This window comes from Papio anubis, chromosome 20 (assembly GCF_008728515.1).
Source record: "Papio anubis isolate 15944 chromosome 20, Panubis1.0, whole genome shotgun sequence".
Classification (NCBI taxonomy): domain Eukaryota; kingdom Metazoa; phylum Chordata; class Mammalia; order Primates; family Cercopithecidae; genus Papio; species Papio anubis.
This window is the reverse complement of record NC_044995.1, coordinates 7,796,567-7,815,660: the sequence shown is the minus strand read 5'-3', so window position 1 is coordinate 7,815,660 and position 19,094 is coordinate 7,796,567. Positions and strand designations below refer to the sequence as shown.

The 19,094-nt window shown below is 45.4% G+C and overlaps 1 long non-coding RNA gene across 1 annotated transcript; it reads left to right on the top strand.

Annotated features, from left to right (window-relative positions):
• Positions 1-48: 48 nt before the first annotated feature.
• On the top strand, positions 49-17,770 carry LOC110741853. Its single transcript, XR_002518835.2, has 3 exons — positions 49-409; positions 7,145-7,396; positions 17,643-17,770. It is a non-coding gene; the product is annotated as an uncharacterized LOC110741853 (long non-coding RNA).
• The last annotated feature ends 1,324 nt before the right edge of the window (positions 17,771-19,094 follow it).

Here is a 19,094-nt window from a genome sequence, read left to right as displayed (position 1 = left end):
TCGGCTTATTTTTGTAGTTTTAGTAGAGATGGGATTTCTCCATGTCGGTCAGGCTGGTCTCCAACTCTGGACCTCAGGTGATCCACCCACCTCAGCCTCCCAAAGTGCTAGGATTACAGGTGTGAGTCACTGGGCCTGGCCTAGTGTTGAGTATTCTTACCTTAATGCAGTATAGGTATTTGCATAAGAGTAATAAGAATCTGTTTTTGGTGTTTTTATTTATTTATTTATTTTAAACAGGGCACAGTTGGAGACACTGGTTATTCTACTAAGGTTTTGACTGGAATGGCATATCACATACAGACTCGTTTAAGGAATCAAAGTTGATATATGGAGCCAAAAAAAGCCCCTTGCACATGCTAGCTTCATACCTTGTCTACTCAGTTCCAGTACAGGTTCCTGACCTGTGGTAAGTAAAGAGTGTCGCTTTGCCGGGCGTGATGGCTCACGCCTGTAATCCCAGCACTTTGGGAGGCTGAGGCGGGAGGATCACCAGGTCGGGAGTTCAAGATTAGCCTGACAAACGTGGTGGAACCTCGTCTTTATTAAAAGTGAAAAAATTAGCCGGGCATGGTAGCTAGCGCCTGTAATTCCACCTATTTAGGAGGCTGAGCCAGGATAATCGCTTGAACCCGGTAGGCGGAGGTTGCAGTGAGCCAAGATTGTGCCATTGCACTCTAGCCTGGGCGACAGAGCGGGACACCGTCTCAAAGAAAAAAAAAAAAAAGTGTCACCTTCTCACAGACCCAAAAGACCCAGGTTTTCTTGGGATCTCAAGGTTAGGAATTTACCAAGTTAATACAGGTACTTGCAGGCACAGGATGCCTTAAGGCATTGAAGTCAAATTTGAGATTCCTTATGGAATAAAGTTCCAGCAAAGTTCTTTTAGAAAAAGAAAAGGAGGAGCCTATACAGCAAATAATTGTTTTTGCTGACTGTATGCAAATACTCTGGCTAAGTAGAATAAGACTAAAACTTATTTTTCAAATGAATTTATCCTATGATTTGGCTTTAGTGAAAACAGGAACTGCAGAGAGAGAAGTTTGTTTCAAAATAAACTATCGTTCACATGTTATTAGATTCTAGTCTTGCCTATGTTTTTCAATTGTTATTATTTTCTACAGTTTGGACTAAATTCTTTTTTCCTTTTTTTTTTTTTTTACATTAAAAAAAAATTTTTTTTATTTTATTTTTATTTATTTATTTATTTATTTATTTTTTGAGACGGAGTCTCGCTCTGTCGCCCAGGCTGGAGTGCGGTGGCGCCATCTCGGCTCACTGCAAGCTCCACCTCCCAGGTTCCCGCCATTCTCCTGCCTCAGCCTCAGGAGTAGCTGGGACTACAGGCGCCCACCACCTCGCCCGGCTAGTTTTTTGTATTTTTAGTAAAGACGGGGTTTCAACGTGTTAGCCAGGATGGTCTCGATCTCCTGACCTCGTGATCCGCCCGTCTCGGCCTCCCAAAGTGCTGGGATTACAGGCTTGAGCCACCACGCCCGGCCCTTTTTCTCTTTTTTGAGATGGATTTTCACTCTCGTTGCCCAGGCTGGAGTGCAGTGGCATGATCTTGGCTCACCGCACCCTCCACATCCCGGGTGGAGCGATTCTCCTGCCTCAGCCTCCCGAGTAGTTGGGATTACAGGCATGCGCCACCACGCCCACTAATTTTGTATTTTTAGTAGAGATGGGGTTTCTCCATGTTGGTCAGGCTGGTCTCGAACTCCCGACCTCAGGTGATCTGCCCACCTTGGCCTCCCAAAGTGCTGGGATTACAGGCGTGAGCCACTGCACCTCGCCTGGACTAAACTCTATTCATAATATTTTTCCAGCTACAAGTCTGCAAAATAATGTTTCCAATTTTCTTCTTTCTTTTCTTCTCCCACTTTTCTTGATTAGAAATCACTGAAAACTAAGCTGTGCTTTCTTAAGTCCCTGCAGACTGAAACTAGACAACTGAAACTTTTTTTTTTTTTTTTTTTGAGACGAATCTGGCTCTGTCGCCCAGGCTGGAGTGCAGTGGCCGGATCTCAACTCACTGCAAGCTCCGCCTCCCGGGTTTACGCCATTCTGCCTCAGCCTCCCGAGTAGCTGGGACTACAGGCGCCCGCCACCTCGCCCGGCTAGTTTTTTGTATTTTTTAGTAGAGACGGGGTTTCACCGTGTTAGCCAGGATGGTCTCGATCTCCTGACCTCGTGATCCGCCCGTCTCGGCCTCCCAAAGTGCTGGGATTACAGGCGTGAGCCACTGCACCTGGCCGACAACTGAAACTTTAGAAGAAAATAACAACCACCGGTTTACATATATAGCGACTTTCATACCTGCCTATTGATGTATAGACTTCAGAGTAATATCACCTATATCAATTTTCCAGAATTGTTTTTTGTTTGTTGTTTTTTTACCTTCCCCTGTTTTCTCCTTGTAGAATGTGAGACTTTACAACCTGCTAAAAATGAGCTTTCCTAATAACTTGGGACCTACCCATCTAGGAATGAATCACCCTAGCCACAAGAGATTAAAAAACAAAAACAAGAACAAAAAAAAAAAAAAAAAAACAAAGACCAGAGACTCATTTTCTTCTAGAATGCTTTCTCCAAAAGATTTTAAAATGAAAAAGAGGCTGGTCACAGTGGCTCACACCTGTAATCCCAGCACTTTGGGAGGCCGAGGCAGGCAGGTCACCTGATGTCAGGAGTTTGAGACCAGCCTGACCAACATGGTGAAACCCCATCTCTACTAAAGATACAAAAAAGTAGCGGGGCCAGGTGGTGTGTGCCTGTATTCCCAGCTACTCGGGAGGCTGAGGCAGAATTGCTTGAACCTGGGAGGCGGAGGCTTCAATGAGCAGAGATCACGCCATTGCACTCCAGCCTGGGCATCAGAGTGAAACTCTGTCTCAAAAAAATAAATTAAATAAATAAAATAAAATATAGCTACAAAGATAAGAAGCTACATACCTCTCTCACTATCTCCCCACAAAGAAATTCCTTGTGGACAGAGGACAGAGGGAACACGCAGTCAACCGTCTGTTCACATGAGACAAATACATACCTGATTGCTTTCTTTGTCCTGTTGTTTCACTAAGTCAGACTAAAGCATAAGTGACTATTCCTGTAAATCACATGTCCATTGAAAGGCTAATCAGAATCTCAGTGCAACCATTTGTCTTTTATCTATGACCTGGAAGTCCCCTCCCTGCTTCAAGTTGTCCCACCTTTCTGGGTGAACCAATGTACATCTTACATACCTTGATTGATGTCTCATGTCTCCCTAAAATGTATAAAACCAAACTGTACCCAAACCACCTTGGGCTTATGTTGTCAGAAGTCTGTGTCATGGGTGTGTCCTAGGCCTTGGCAACATACACTTTCGGCATTGGTTGAGACCTGTCTCTGAGACTCTTGATTTTCGGAAGTATATATCAAAATCTTTCTGTGATTAAGAAAATATCCTTTAAATTTTTTGTGAATGCCAGGCACAGTATCTCACAGCTGTAATTTCAGTGCAATGGGAGGCTGAGGGTGGCGGTTTGCCAAAACTCAGGAGTTTAAGACCAGCCTGGGTAACATGGTGAAACCACATCTCTACCAAGAATACAAAAACTCAGCTGGATGTCATGGTATGTGTCTGTCGTCCCAGCTCTCAGGAGGCTCTGTTGAGAGGATCAATGGAACCTGTGAGGTTAAGCCTACAGTGAGCTGAGATCTTGCCACTGCCTTGGAGCCTGAAAGAGAGTGAGACCCTGTCTCAAACAAAACAAAACAAAACAAAAAACCCCCAAAAAAGTAGTTTCTACTTAAACTTTTTTGAAAAAATTCTAGGCCAGGCATGGTGGCTCATGCCTGTAATCCCAGCACTTAGGGAGGCTGAGGCAGGTGGATCACCTGAGGTCAGGAGTTTGAGACAAGCCTGGCCAACGTGGCAAAAGCCTGGCCAACGTGGCAAAAACCCATCTTTACTAAAAATAAAAAATTAAAAAATTAGTCGGGCATGGTGGCAGGCATCTGTAATCCCAGCTACTTGGGAGGCTGAGGCAGGGAGAATTGCTTGAACCGGGGAGGTGGAGGTTGCAGTGAGCCAAGATCATGCCACCGCACTGAAGCCTGGACAACAAACTGAGACTCTGTCTCAAAAAAAAAAAAAAAAAAAATTCCTTATTAATTTGCATTTCTCATACAATGATGTTACAGAAGATATGTCAAAATCTTTCTGTGATTCAGGAAATATTCTTTTAAATTTTTTGTGAATCAGCATGACCATGTTGCTTCCTGGATATTTTTGGAAGCAAGAAAATTTCCAATGTACCAAATGAAATTGTGATTTTCAGTTATAATCAGCTTCTCATCTGCTGTTCTGAGGTTCAAAAGAAGCTTCACAATTAACTCATAGTTTTGCATGAGATCATAGAGGTTCAGATTCAAAGTTCATTTTTGGGAATGTAGCTACTTAGCAATATTTCACAATACCAAATTATAATGATGTGAGAGAAAAACATACTTCCTATTAAATGCTAAGTTGGGGATTGTCACAGAATTATTGCCAGTAGAAATGAGGCTATTTAAAATTCGATAATTGAGTTGTGTTTTCTTCAGCGTTCATATGAAAGAAAATCACCTGTCTGCCACATATTTTTAGAAATATTGCAAAATTAATTTTCTTTTTTTCTTTTTTTTTTGTATATTTAGTAGAGATGAGGTTTCACTATGTTAGCCAGGATGGTCTCGATCTCCTGACCTCATGATCCCCCCCCCTCGCCCCCCAAAAGGGTGGGTTTTACGGGGGGATAACCCCCGTCCAGCCTTTTTTTTTTTTTTTTTTTCTTTTCTGAGATGGAGTTTTGCTCTTGTTGTCCGAGCTAGAGTTCATAGGCACCATCTGGGCTCACTGCATCCTCTACCTCCCAGGTTCAAGTGATTCTCCTGCCTCAGCCTCCTGAGTAGCTGAGCTTACAGGCACCCGCCACCACACCCAGCTAATTTTTGTATTTTTAGTAGAGACGGGGTTTCACCAAGTTGGCCAGGCTGGTCTCGAACTCCTGACCTCAGGTGATCCGCCCACCTTGGCCTCCCAAAAGTGTTGGCATTATAGGTGTGAGCCACCTTGCCCGTCCCAGACTCTGTTTCAAATAAATAGGCTGGGCGCGGTGGCTCACGCCTGTAATCCCAGCACTTTGGGAGGCCAAGGTGGGTGGATCATGACGTCAGCAGTTTGAGACCAACCTGACCAACATGGAGAAACCTGGGCTCTACTAAAAACACAAAAATTAGCTGGGTGTGTGGGTGCGCACCTGTAGCCCCAGCTACTTGGGGGGCTGAGGCAGGAGAATAGATTGCAGAGGTTGTGGTGAGCTGAGATCGTACCATTGCACTCCAGCCTGGGTAACAGAGTGAGATTCCATCTCAAAAAAGATAATAATAAATAAATAACATGTGTAAGGAAAAGCTATGTAACATCTACTTTTCAAAAGTTATTGCTTGTTATTTAGAGTATAAATTGGTGATCTAACTTATCACTGAACCTGAAACCGCCTTTGCAAAACCATTAGAGAAATCTAACGTAATTGTTGCATCTAACCACGCAAGCTGTGTTTCTTCATTCCCGGACATTGGTCCAGCTACATATGAGAGGAATTTAGTTTATAGTTATGACTTTCAGGCAAGGATGATAGCTGACCCTCCCCAAAGTGACCTTCTTGGGTGACTGAAACCAACTTTGTAAGACTAATGAAAGGCACAAGGGTCAGGCGTGGTGGTTCATGCCTATAGTTCTAGTGTTTTGGGAGGCTGAGGTGGGAGGATCATTTGAGGTCAGGAGTTTGAGACCAGCCTGGCTAACATGGTGAAACCTTGTCTCTACTAAAAATACAAAAAATTAGCTGGGCATGGTGGCGGGTGCCTGTAATCCCAGCTACTCATGAGGCTGAGGCAGGAGAATCACTTGAACCTGGGAGGCAGAGGTTGTAGTGATCCGAGATCACGACAGTGTACTCCAGCCTGGGCAAATGAGGGAGACTCCATCTCAGAAAAAAAAAAAAAAAAAATCAGGGCACTGTGACTCACGCCTGTAATCCCAGCACTTTGGGAGGCGGAGGCAGGCCAATCACCTGAGGTTGGGAGTTTGTGACCAGCCTGGCCAACATGGAGAAACCCTGTCTACTAAAAATACAAATTTAGCCGGGCCTGTAATCCCAGCTACTTGGGAGGCTAAGGCAGGAGAATCCCTTGAACCCAGGAGGCAAAGGTTGCAGTGAGCCGAGATCGTGCCAGTGCACTCCAGCCTGGATAACAAGAGGGAAACTCTACCTCAAAAAAAAAAGGCAACGAGGTTAGAATTATGGAAGGTACCTGAATTCTGCTAAAATGTAGGCATAAACAATAACCAATCATCCTGGAGATGAGATGATTTGTAATTTCCCCATTTGCTCCTATAGACATCATTATTGTCAAAATTTAAGATTGATCTTTGAAGTATTTTTCAGACATTTACAATTGGGCAGAGCAGCTCAGGCCACCTGGGCCTCCTCTTCACTGGCCCCAGAGAATTGGCACCAACAAATCCTGTGATCTCTAACCAGAAACTGACTCAGCCCAGGAAGACTGTTTTGCACACTCCTAAGATTTCCTCTCCAACCAATCAGCTGCACCAATTACCTAGCCCCTTCCTCCCCATATTATCCTCAAAAACTCTAGTCTCCAGGTTTTTGGGAAACGGATTTGAGAATTAACTTTCCCCTCTCCCACTTGTTTGACCTGGTTAACCCTGGGATTATTAAACTCTTTCTTTGCTGCAAAACCCCGCTGTTTTCAATGCACTGGCTCTTTTGGGCAGAGGCGAGATGAATCTGGGTGACAGACCTAGCTTCCCACGCCTTGCGTCCCAGGTATTGTCCTTGTGAAAGCCTCTGGAAACGAGTACAAGGTTGACTCTTTCTGGAGTGAATGGAGACTAGAAAATGAAACGATTTCTATTTTGTTGTGTGGGGCATCAGCATGGAATTACACCATCACCCCACGCAGTTTCCCTTTCACATTCCGGTTTATACTCCTGTAACAGACAATTCTAGGGCTTTTAAATTAAATTGCTGAGCTTAATTTCGATAGCAGGAATTTTCCTGGATCCAATCACCAACAGTTTGCTCTGTCCCAGGGAGATCCTGCCGAGTTGCTTCATCCTCACTGGTAAATGTCTCTCCCTAAACCAGTAAAATAGAGACGCCCAGCGAGCCAGAAGAGGAAAGCACAGGTCCCGCCTCTCCGCTGTGCCCCCGCCCCCTCCCTTCCACTCTTCACACTCTGTATCTTGCTGGCTGGACCTGCCCATCCCTGGTTTCCACCGTGTGCGCGCAGTTTCCTGCAGACCCGGAAGCAGTTCACCGGAATGGAAGTTGCTCCTCCACAAGTGAGTTTTCCTCTGTCTATATTAAGATTAAATAAGGGGGTAGGGCCCGGTGGCTCACACCTATGATCATAGCATTTTGGGAGGCTAACGTGGGTGGATCGCTTGAGGTCAGGAGTTCAAGACCAACCTGGTCTACAGGGTGAAACCCGTCGCTATTAAAAATACAAAAATTGCTGGGCGCGGTGACTCATGCCTGTAATCCCAATACGTTGGGAGGCTGAGGCGAGCTGATCACAAGGTCAGGAGTTCGAGACCAGCCTGGACAACATGGTCAGACAGAAACCCTGTCTCTACTAAAAATAGTCTACTAAAGATACAAAATTAGCCGGGCGTGATGGCACGCTCCTATAGTCCCAGCTACTCAGGAGGCTCAGACGGAGAATCGCTTGAACCTGGGAAGCCGAGGTTGCAGTGAGCCGAGATCGCGCTATTGCACTCCAGCCTGGCGACAGAGTGAGACTCCGTCTCAAAAAACAAAAACAAAAACTAGCTGGGCCTGGTGGTGTGGGCCTGTAATCCCAGCTACTCAGGAGGCTGAGGCAGGAGAATCGCCTGAACTCAAGAGGGGGAGGTTGCAGTGAGCCGAGATTGCACCACTACACCGCAGCCTGGGCGACAGAGCGGGACTTTGTCTAAACAAAACAAAACAAAAAAGCCGGGCACGGTGGCTCACGCCTGTAATCCCAGCACTTTGGGAGGCCTAGTTCAAGACCAGCCTGACCAACATGGAGAAACCCCGTCTCTGCTAAAAATACAAAAATTAGCCGGGGTGGTGGCGCATTCCTGTAATCCCAGCTACTCGGGAGGCTGAGGCAGGAGAATCACTTGAATCCGGGAGGCGGAGGTTGCAGTGAGCCGAGATCCCGCTATTGCACCCCAGCCTGGGCAACAAGAGCAAAACTGTCTCAAAAAATAAAAAAGAGAAAATAAAGGAAGAAATGTAGAGAAAAGGTCGATGTCAAAGAGATGAAGGACAGCAAGATAGGGAGAGATAGAGTCGGGAAGAGGTGGAATGATTTCGAGCCAGGGCAGACAGCGAGGTGCTGGGACAGCAAGAAGTGGCAGCGATGACACAGAGGGCAGCAGAGAGAGAACCACACAAGGTTCTTTGGGATTATTGATTCAAATTCATTGAAAGGTATAGAGGCCTGTTCAGATTGTCTCTTTGAGTGAGTTTTGGTGCTGGAACAACTGGAAATCCAAATGCAGAAAATAAAAAAAAATCCAAAGGCCTCACATTTTGTACATAAATTAATTCAGAATGGGTCATAGACCTCAGTGTAAGCCCAGGGATCTGAGGGTGCTAGAGACTGAGGACAAGGGGGTGTAAACAGGGAAGAGAATTTAACAGGGGAAGGAGAGATGGAGGAAGACAGGCAGAAAGGTGTGGAGATTGAGGACAATCACGTAACTGGCAAGAAGGAGGTGAAACAAGTTCCAGAAGGTGGAAGAGATGGAGTAGAGGGAAGAAGGGTAGAAACAGCAGAAGAGGAGAGGGGCACAAAATGAGGAGCAGAAACCCGGGGAAACAGAAGAGTGCCCAAGAGTTACAGAAAGAAGGTGAGAATGAGAGATGTGTCAGGAATAAGGGAGGGAAACAGAATAATGAGCAAAAGGGGGAGTTGATTGGATGTGTTGATTAAATTGTGACATATTGATTTCTGTGTTTATAGTATAGCAAATTTAAATTTTTTTTTTTTTTTTTTTTGAGATGGAGTCTCGCTCTCACCCAGGCTGGAGTGCAGTGGCACGATCTCGGCTCACTGCAAGCTCCGCCTCCCGGGTTCACGCCATTCTCCTGCCTCAGCCTCCCGAGTAGCTGGGACCACAGGCGCCCGCCACCACGCCCGGCTAATTTTTTGTATTTTTAGTAGAGACAGGGTTTCACCATGTTAGCCAGGATGGTCTCGATCTCCTGACCTCATGATCCACCCGCCTCGGCCTCCCAAAGTGCTGGGATTACAGGCGTGAGCCACCGCACCTGGCTAAATATGTTTTAAAAATGTGTGGAAATGGGTGAGAATTGCAAAAACTCCTATCTATAAGATGTGCATTTTTCACATCTTGGTATCAGGCTATAGCTTCTTTTGAAATCCCTATTCATTCTAAGGGCAGTGACTTCATGAATTTAGGTTTTGGTCACCCTCTTTTCCTGGGATAGGGTAGGGTATGGGTGAGTCTATAAACTAAGGGGAAAAACAACAGCATTTTTCCCGTCTCTCTCCTGTCACACTCAATGTAAGTGAAGACAACACAGATTACTTCCCTGCCGATCATCTAAATGTGTGGCGATTTCTCCCACCAGCAACCCATTCTCCGTCATACATTACGTGGGTGTCCTGTAATGCGACTCAGCTGTGACACTGTGTACCTGGAGGTAGCATTAGATCCCACCGTTTGAGGGCTCAGTTCCACAAGGCTGGCACACTATGGGTGTCACTTGCAGTTTCAGTTTGTGACATGAGCTTCTGACTAACCAACTATAAATTAGGCATCCCTTGACCCCCTCCTGGGTTCTATTAATTTGCCAGAGGTGCTCACAGAACTGAGGAAAACTCTATACTTAGGTTTGCTCATTTGTTATAAAAGATATTACAGGCTGGGTGCTGTGGCTCACACCTGTAATCCCAGCACTTTGGGAGGCTGAGGCAGGCAGATGACCTGAGGTCAGGAGTTCGAGACTAGCCTGGCCAATATGGCGAAACCCGGTCTCTACTAAAAGTACAAAAATTAGTTGGGCGTGGTGGCGGGTGCCTGTAATCCCAGCTACTCAGGAGGCTGAGGCAGGAGAATCACTTAAACCCGGGAGGTGGAGGTTGCAGTGAGCAGAGATCACTCCACTGCACTCCAGCCTGGGCGACAAGAGCAAGACTCCATCTGAAAAAAAAAAAAGATGTTACAAAGGATACAGATAAACAGCTGTATGGAGGAGCTATGCTACCAACTTAATTAAACTGGAGCAGTGGTTATGAGAACCACAGTATTTATTAGGTCACTCAGAAATATAAGTGACAGCTGCTATTTGCATACAGCACTGGAAGTGAGGGACCTTCTTTTTTTTTTTTTTTTTTAACTTTTAACTAAAAAGTAAACTTTAATGTCGAAAATGCAAACTTGGGGAAGACAGAAAAGATCACACACAAGGCTGGCACTTCACACTTGGAAGGTTGCACAGCGGCCGGGCAGAGACGCTTCTCACTTCCCAGACGAGGCAGCTGCGGGCCAGACGCGCTCCTTACTTCCCAGAGGGTGGGGCGGCCAGGCAGAGGCGCTCCTCACTTCCCAGATATGGTGGCCGGTAAGAGGCGCTCCTCACTTCCCAGATGCGGTGGCCGGTAAGAGGCGCTCCTCACTTCCCAGAGGGGGCAGCCAGGCAGAGCGCTCCTCACTTCCCAGACAGTGGGGCAGAGGCGCTCCTCATATCCCAGATGGGGCGGCAGCCAGGCAGAGGCAATCCTCACTTGCCAGATGGTGGGCAGCCAGGCAGAGGGGCACCTGGAGCAGGTCATTGTGCAGAAAAACCACACACACATTTTGGTGATTAGAGGTGAAGTATTCTGTGTTGTGAGAGCAGGAAAAACAGTTTGTTATTTTTTTTTGTCTAAAGACTAAAGGAGCCAGGTGCGGTGGCTCACGCCTGTAATCCCAGCACTTTGGGGGGGGGCTGAGGCAGGCACATCACCTGAGGTCAGGAGTTCGAGACCAGCCTGACCAACATGGTGAAACCCCCATCTCTACTAAAAATACAAAATTAGCCGGGTGTGTTGGCACATGTCTGTAATCCTAGCTACTCTGGAGGCTGAGGCAGGAGAATCTCTTGAACCCGGGAGTCAGAGGTTGCAGTGAACTGAGATCCTGCCACTGCACTCCAGCCTGGGCAACAAGAGTGAAACTCTGTCTCAAAAAAAAAAAAAAAAACTAAACAAAGTGATCTCCAATGGGCCCACCCACCTGCCTCAGGGCCTGTCATCTCTACTCAGCAGTGACTGGGAATGGTCTGTCCCTGCCCATGGCTGTGGCTGTCCCTGGGATTGTGCACCATGGGTCAGCCCCACTTGCAGTCTCAAGACAGTGTGGCATCCTTCCTCCATGATGTCATCAGTTTTTACTTCAAGGGAAATTATTTTCTTTTTTGTTTGTTTGAGACACAGTCTTACTCTGTCTCCCAGGCTGGAGTGCAATGGCACAATCTTGGCTCACTGCAACCTCCGCCTCCTGGGTTCAAGCAATTCTCCTGCCTCAGCCTCCTGAGTAGCTGGGATTACAGGTTCCCGCTACCATGCCCGGCTAATTTTTGTATTTTTAGTAGAGACGGAGTTTCACCATGTTGATCAGGCTGGTCTCGAACTCCTGACCTTGTGATCCACCCGCCTAGGCCTCCCAAAGTGCTGGGATTACAGGCATGAGCCACCGTGCTGGGCTCAAGGGAATTATTTTCATCAGTGTACCCAGGTCTTCTCCTTTAAAAAAACACATAAACACACATGCACACACATAGAATAAAGCATTTTTTTTCCCTTCTACTCTCCCATCTTGTGGGGGAAAGAAAGAGAGATCAGACTGTTACTGTGTCTATGTAGAAAAAGAAAGACATAAGAAACTCCATTTTGTTCTGTACTAAGAAAAATTCTTCTGCCTTGAGGTGCTGTTAATGTGTAACCCTAGCCCCAACCCTGTGTTCGCAGAAACATGTGCTGCTGAGTTCGCAGAAACTCAAGGTTTAATGGATTTAGGGCTGTTCAGGTTGTGCTTTGTTAAAAATGTGTTTGCAGGCAGTATGCTTGGTAAAAGTCATCGCCATTCTCCAGTCTCGAGTACCCAGGGACACAATGCACTGCGGAAGGCTGCAGGGACCTCTGCCCAAGAAAGCCTGGGTATTGTCCAAGGTCTTCCCACACTGAGACAGCCTGAGATATGTCCTTGTGGGAAGGGAAAGACCTGACCGTCCCCCAGCCCGACCCCCGTAAAGGGTCTGTGCTGAGGAGGATTAGTGAAAGAGGAAGGCCTCTTTGCAGTTGAGATAAGAGGAAGGCATCTGTCTCCTCCTCATCCCTGGGAATGGAATGTCTCAGTGTAAAACTGGACCGTACATTCTATTTACTGAGAGAATAGTAAAACCGCCTTATGGCTGGAGGTGAGACATGCTGGCGGCAATACTGCTCTTTACTGCACCGAGATGTTCGTGTAAAGTCAAACATAAGTCTGGCCCAGGTGCACATCAAGGCACAGCACCTTTCCTTAAACTTATTTATGACACAGAGTCCTTTGCTCACATGTTTTCCTGCTGACCCTTTCCCTACCATTACCCTATAGTCCTGCCACATCCCCCTCACCGAGATGGTAAAGATAGTGATCAATAAATACTGAGGGAACTCAGAGACCAGTGCTGGCGCAGGTCCTCCGTATGCTGAGCACCAGTCCCCTGGGCCCACTTTTCTTCCTCTATACTTTGTCTCTGTGTCTTATTTCTTTTCTCAGTCTCTCATCTCCACCTTGCGAGAAATACCCACAGGTGTGGAGGGGCAGGCCCCCTTCACCATCTTTAAAACAAAAAATAGTGGTAACTACATTTCCCTCTATGGTAATTCCCGTCTTCTAAGCCCCTTTAAGAATGTCATACTCCTGGCCAGGCGCGGTGGCTTACGACTGTAATCCCAACACTTTGGGAGGCTGAGGCGGGTGGGTCACCTGAGATCAGGAGTTCGAAACCAGATCGGCCAACATGGTGAAACCCTGTGTCTACTAAAAATACAAAAATTAGCCAGGCGTGGTGGCACATGCCTGTAATCCCAGCTACTTGGGAGGCTGAGGCAGGAGAATTACTTGAACCTCGGAGGTGGAGGTTGCAGTGAGCTGAGCTTGCACCATTGCACTCCAGCCTGGGCAACAAGAATGAAGCGCCATCTCAAAAAAAAAAGAGAGAAAGAAAGGAAAAAAAAAAAGAATGTCATACTCTGAAAGCTTGCTTTTATTTTCTCTTCAAGTCTGGCCTCCAACTTTTGCTTGAACCCTTGAATTCTTGCTTGAATCAAACATTTACTTCCAGCATTCAACTGACCCCCTCTTTTTCAGTCATCAGTGACTTCCCATTTCTTTCTTTCTTTTTTCTTTTTCTTTTTTTTTATTTTTGAGGTGGAGTCTCACTCTGTTGCCCAGGCTGGAGTGCAGTGGCATGATCTCTGCTCACTGCAACCTCTGCTTCCCGGATTCAAGCAGTTGTCCAGTGTCAGCCTTCTGAGTAGCTGGGATTACAGGCATGCACCACCACACCCAGCTAATTTTTGTATTTTTAGTAGAGATGGGGTTTCACCATGTTGGTCAGGCTGGTCTCGAACTCCTGACCGAAGGTGATTTGCCTGCCTTGGCCTCCCAAAGTGCTGAGATTACAGGTGTGAGCCACTGAGCCCAGCCAACCTCCCCATTTTTACACTTTTTTTTTTGTCTTTTTTTTTTTTTTCCTTTTTGTGGAGAATGGGATCTCGCTATATTGCCCAGGCAGGTTTCGAACTCCCGGGCTCCAGCTATCCTCTCATCTCTGCCTCCCTGAGAGCTGGGGTTATAGGCATGAGCCACCGCTCCCGGCACACCTCCCCATTTTTAAATGCAATGTTTAACTTCCTGTCCTCATATTTTTCTTCCTATTGGTAGTATGTGATACAGTTGATCACTTTCTCTTCTATTTTCTTGGCTTTGAAGACATCCCATCAACCTTAAAAAATCGACTTCTTTCAGTTTTCTTCTTGCCTCCCTGATCACTTCACCTTTTCCTCTTCTACTGTGTTTTGAACTTCTTTCTCTGAATGTGGAGTGACGCAAAGTTTAGTCCTTGGATGACTTCTGATCTCTGTCCACACCCACTGCCCTTCCTTATCATCTCATCTCATGGCTTTCAACCCCACCTACATGGCTCCATGGCTCCTGCAAACCTCTCCCCTGAGTTCAACAATCCTGTGTCTAGTTGTCTCCTCAACTCTCCTCGGGGGGTCTAGCAGGCATCTCTACCGTCATATGTCCAAAAGTGACTTCCCGAACTCCCCAAATGCATTCCTCTGCAGTCCTGCACATCTCAGATGAGAGCAACCCTGGATTTCCTGGGACTTAGCTGAACATGTCAACATTTATGAGGATTATAGAAAATATGACATGATTTATGTGTCAATTTATATGAGAAAGAAAAAAATTAAATTTTTTCTTAAAATAGGTGAGGAAATAAATCATTTGCAAGTTCTTTTGTGGGACAGAGTTGTTTGAAGACCTTATCCCTACTTGATCTGCTCCCCCAGGACTTCTCTGACCTTATCTCCTGCTAGTGAACGCCTCACTCCCTCTCTTCCGGTCACACAGGCCTCTTCCCTTTTCCTGTGCTCTGGCTTGTTTCTTTTTTCTTTCTTTCTTTTTTTTTTGGAGACATAGTCTCGCTCTGTTGCCCAGGCTGGTGGTACAGTAGCATGATCTTGGCTCACCGCAACCACCACCTCTCAGGTTCAAGCCGTTCTCCTGCCTCAGCCTCCTGAGTGGCTGGGATTACAGGCATGAGCCACCACGCCTAGCTAATTTTTGTATTTTTAGTATAGACCGGGTTTCGCCATGTTGGCCAAGCTGGTCTTGAACTCCTGACCTCAGGTGATCCACCCGTCTCGGCCTCCCGAAGTGCTGGGATTACAGTTATCAGCCATTGGACGGGGCCTTATGTCTTCTTTTGAAAAGTGTCAGTTCATGTCTTTTGCCCACTTTTTAATGGGGTTGCTTTATTCTTGTAAATTTGTGTAAGTTCCTTATAGATGCTGGATATTAGACTCTTGTCAGGTACATAGTTTGCACATTTCTCACATTCTGTACGGTTTTCTATTCACTGTGGATAGTTTATTTTGCTATGTGGAAGCTCTTTGGTGTAATTAAATCCCATTTGTCAATTTTCGCTTTTGTTGCAATTGCTTCTGGTGTCTTCGTCATGAAATCTTTGTCCATTTGTATGTCCAGAATGCTATTGCCCAGACTGTCTTCCATGTGTTTTATAGTTTGAGGTTTCTCATTTAAGTCTTAAATTCATCTTGACTTAATTGTTTTGTGTGGTATAAGGAAGAGGTCCAGCTTCAATCTTCTGCATGTGGCTAGCCAGTTATCCCAGCATCGTTTATTAAATAGAGTGTTATCTCCATTGCATGTTTTTGTCAGCTTCATCAAAGATCAGATAGTTGCAGGTGTGTGGCCTTATTTCTGGATTCTCTGTTCTGTTCCATTGGTATCACAGACCAGAAGTTTTAACCTGACGAAGTTTCATTTATCATTTTTTCCCATGCTTTTGGTGTCATATCTATGAACTCTTTGATGTGCTTGTTCCCAATTAATTTACAGTATGTTTTTATAATTCTTGATAGATTAACATTTATGGTTTCTTTATTTTGCATTTAACAATATGATCCTTTTTGAATGAGTATAAAATTTAAGTGCAGATTCATCGTTTTTCATTCATGGATATTCATTTGGTCCAGCACCATATTTGAAAGTCCTGCTTTCAATTGCTTTGGTATCTTTTTTTATTATTATTATTTTTGAGACGGAGTCTCACTCCGCCACCTGGCTGGAGTACAGTGGCATGATCTCGGCTCACTACAACCTGCATCTCCCGGGTTCAAGTGATTCTCCTGCCTCAGCCTCCCGAGTAACTGGGACTACAGGTGCATGCCACCATACCCAGCTAATGTTTGTATTTTTAGTAGAGACGGGGTTTCACCACATTGACCAGGATGGTCTCAATTTCTTGACCTCGTGGTCCGCCTGCGTCGGCCTCCCAAAGTGCTGGGATTGTAGGCATGAGCCACCACACCCGGCCTGCTTTGGTATCTTTATCAAATATCAGTTGAAAGGAAGATATTTCTGCATTCTCTGTTCTGTTCCATGGATATATATATATCGCTCTCCACCAATGCCATGCAGTCTTTTTTTTTTTTTTTTTTAATGTAGGGTCTCATTCTGTCACCCAGGCTGGAGTGCAGTGTTCATAATCTTGACTCACTCACTGTAACCTCCCTCTCCCAGGTTCACATGATCCTCTCATCTCAGTCTCCTGAGTAGCTGGTACCAAAGGTATGTGCTACCATGCCTGGCTGATTTTTGTATTTTTTTGTAGAGATGAGGTCTCTCTATGTTGCCTAGGCTGCTCTCAAAATCCTGGGCTCAGGTTGCTCTGCCTGCCTCAGCCTCTCAAAAGTGCTGGGATTACAGGCATGAGCCAGCACACCTGGCCACAATCTTCATTATGTTTACTATTATTCTTTTCCTTTTTTTTTTTTTTTTTTTTTTGAGACCAATTCTCACTCTGTTGCCCAGGCTGGAGTGCAGTGGTGCAATCTCGGCTTACTGCAAGCTATGCTTCACAGGTTCACACCATTCTCCTGCCTCAGCCTCCCGAGTAGCAGGGACTACAGGTGCCCACCACCACGCCTGGCTAATTTTTTGTATTTTTAGTAGAGATGGGGTTTCACCTTGTTAGCCAGGATGGTCTCAATCTCCTGACCTCGTGATCCGCCCGCCTCCCAAAGTGCTGGGATTGCAGATGTGAACCACCGCGCCTGGCCTCTATGTTTACTATTTTTCAAATCTTGATACCATGTTCAATGATTTCACCCACTTTATTCTTATTTTTCTTATGTTTCAGCTATTCTAGTTTCTCTCCCTTTGCAGGTAAGTTTTAGAATTATCTAATGAAATGGCAACTTTCTAGGAAATATACTCTCCCAACATTGACATTAGTTGACACAGAAAATCCAAACAGAACCATATCCATTGAAGAAATTGACATGTTTTATGAGGTGGGCAGATCACTTGAGCCTGGGAGTTCAAGCCCAGCCTGAGCAAAATGACAAAACCCCATCTCTGCAAAAAATTGTTAAAAATTAGCTGGGCATAGTGGCACATGCCTGTGGGCCCAGCTACTTGGGAGGCTGAACTGGGAGGCTTGCTTCAGCCCAGGAGGTGGAGGTTGCACTGAGCCAAGAAGGTGCCACTGTGCTCCAGCATGGATAACACAGTGAGACCCTGTCTCAAAAAAATAAAAATAATAAAATTACTGTAATAAATGGTACATAAAATGCTAGAGTCTGAATATACATAGGAGAATCATTTGTAAAATATTATCAAACAATTTGTAATTGTTAATTTAAAATAATATATAATGAACATGTTACAGAAAGTCACACTAAAGTCAGAAATGACACTAAGGATCTTCTCGTCTCCTCTTATCCAGCATCATCTTGGAGGGAATGACCAAGGAAATTTAAGAAGAAAGAGCAAGATGGGAAACAAGAATTTTCTTTTTTTTTTTCTTTTTTTTTTTTTGAGACGGAGTCTCGCTCTGTCACCCGGGCTGGAGTGCAGTGGCCGGATCTCAGCTCACTGCAAGCTCCGCCTCCCGGGTTTACGCCATTCTCCTGCCTCAGCCTCCAGAGTAGCTGGGACTACAGGCGCTGCCACCTCTTTAAGAAGAAAGAGCAAGATGGGAAACAAGAATTTTCAATTAAAGAGGTAAAAGTCATTCTGGAGCAAGTGATTCAATTTCTATGTAAATATATGGTTTTGAACAAATTTCTTAGTCTTTATTTCTAACTTGATTGCGCTATGGTCGAAGAGATTGTTATGATTTCAGTTCTTTTGCATTTGCTGAGGAGTGTTTTACTTTCAATTATGTGATCTATTTAAGAGTGTGTGCCGGCCCAGTGCAGTGGCTCACGCCTGTAATCCCAGCACTTTGGGAAGCTGAGGCGGGTGAATGATGAGGTCAGGAGTTTAAGAGCAGCTTGGCCAAGATGGTGAAACCCCATCTCTACTAAAAATACAAAATTAGCTGGGCGTGATGTTGGGCGCCTGTAATCCCAGCTACTTTGGAGGCTGAGGCAGAGAATTGCTTGTACCCAGGAGGCAGAGGTTGCAGTGAGCCGAGATCGTGCCACTGCACTCCAACCTGGGGGACATAGTGAGACTCCATGTCAAAAAAAAAAAAAAAAAAAAAAAAAAAAAAAAAGCATGTGTGCCAGGTGACAATGGGGAGAATGTATATTCTATTGTTTTTGAGTAGAGAGTTCCGTAGATGTCTGTCAGGTCCGTTTGATCCAGTGCTGAGTTCAGGTCCTGAATATTTTTGTTAATTTTCTGTCTCAATGATCTGTCTGATATTGCCAGTGGGGTGTTAAAGTCTCCCACTATTATTATGTGGGAGTCTAAGTCTCTTTGAAAGTCTCTAAGAACCTGCATTTTGGGCAAGTTCTTGCTTTAGGAATACAGGGTGCTCCTGTGTTGTGTACATATATATTTAGGATAGTTAGCTCTTCTTGTCAAATTGAACCCTTTACTATTATGTAATGCCCTTCCTTGTTTTTTTATTTTTTTTTATTTTTTTTATTTTTTTTATTTTTTTTATTTTTTATTTTTTTTTTGAGACGGAGTCTTGCTCTGTGCCCCAGGCTGGAGTGCAGTGGCCGGATCTCAGCTCACTGCAAGCTCCGCCTCCCGGGTTTAGCCATTCTCCTGCCTCAGCCTCCCAAGTAGCTGGGACTACAGGCGCCCACCACCTCGCCCGGCTAATTTTCTTGTATTTTTAGTTGAGACGGGGTTTCACCGTGTTAGCCAGGATGGTCTCGATCTCCTGACCTCGTGATCCGCCCATCTCGGCCTCCCAAAGTGCTGGGATTACAGGCTTGAG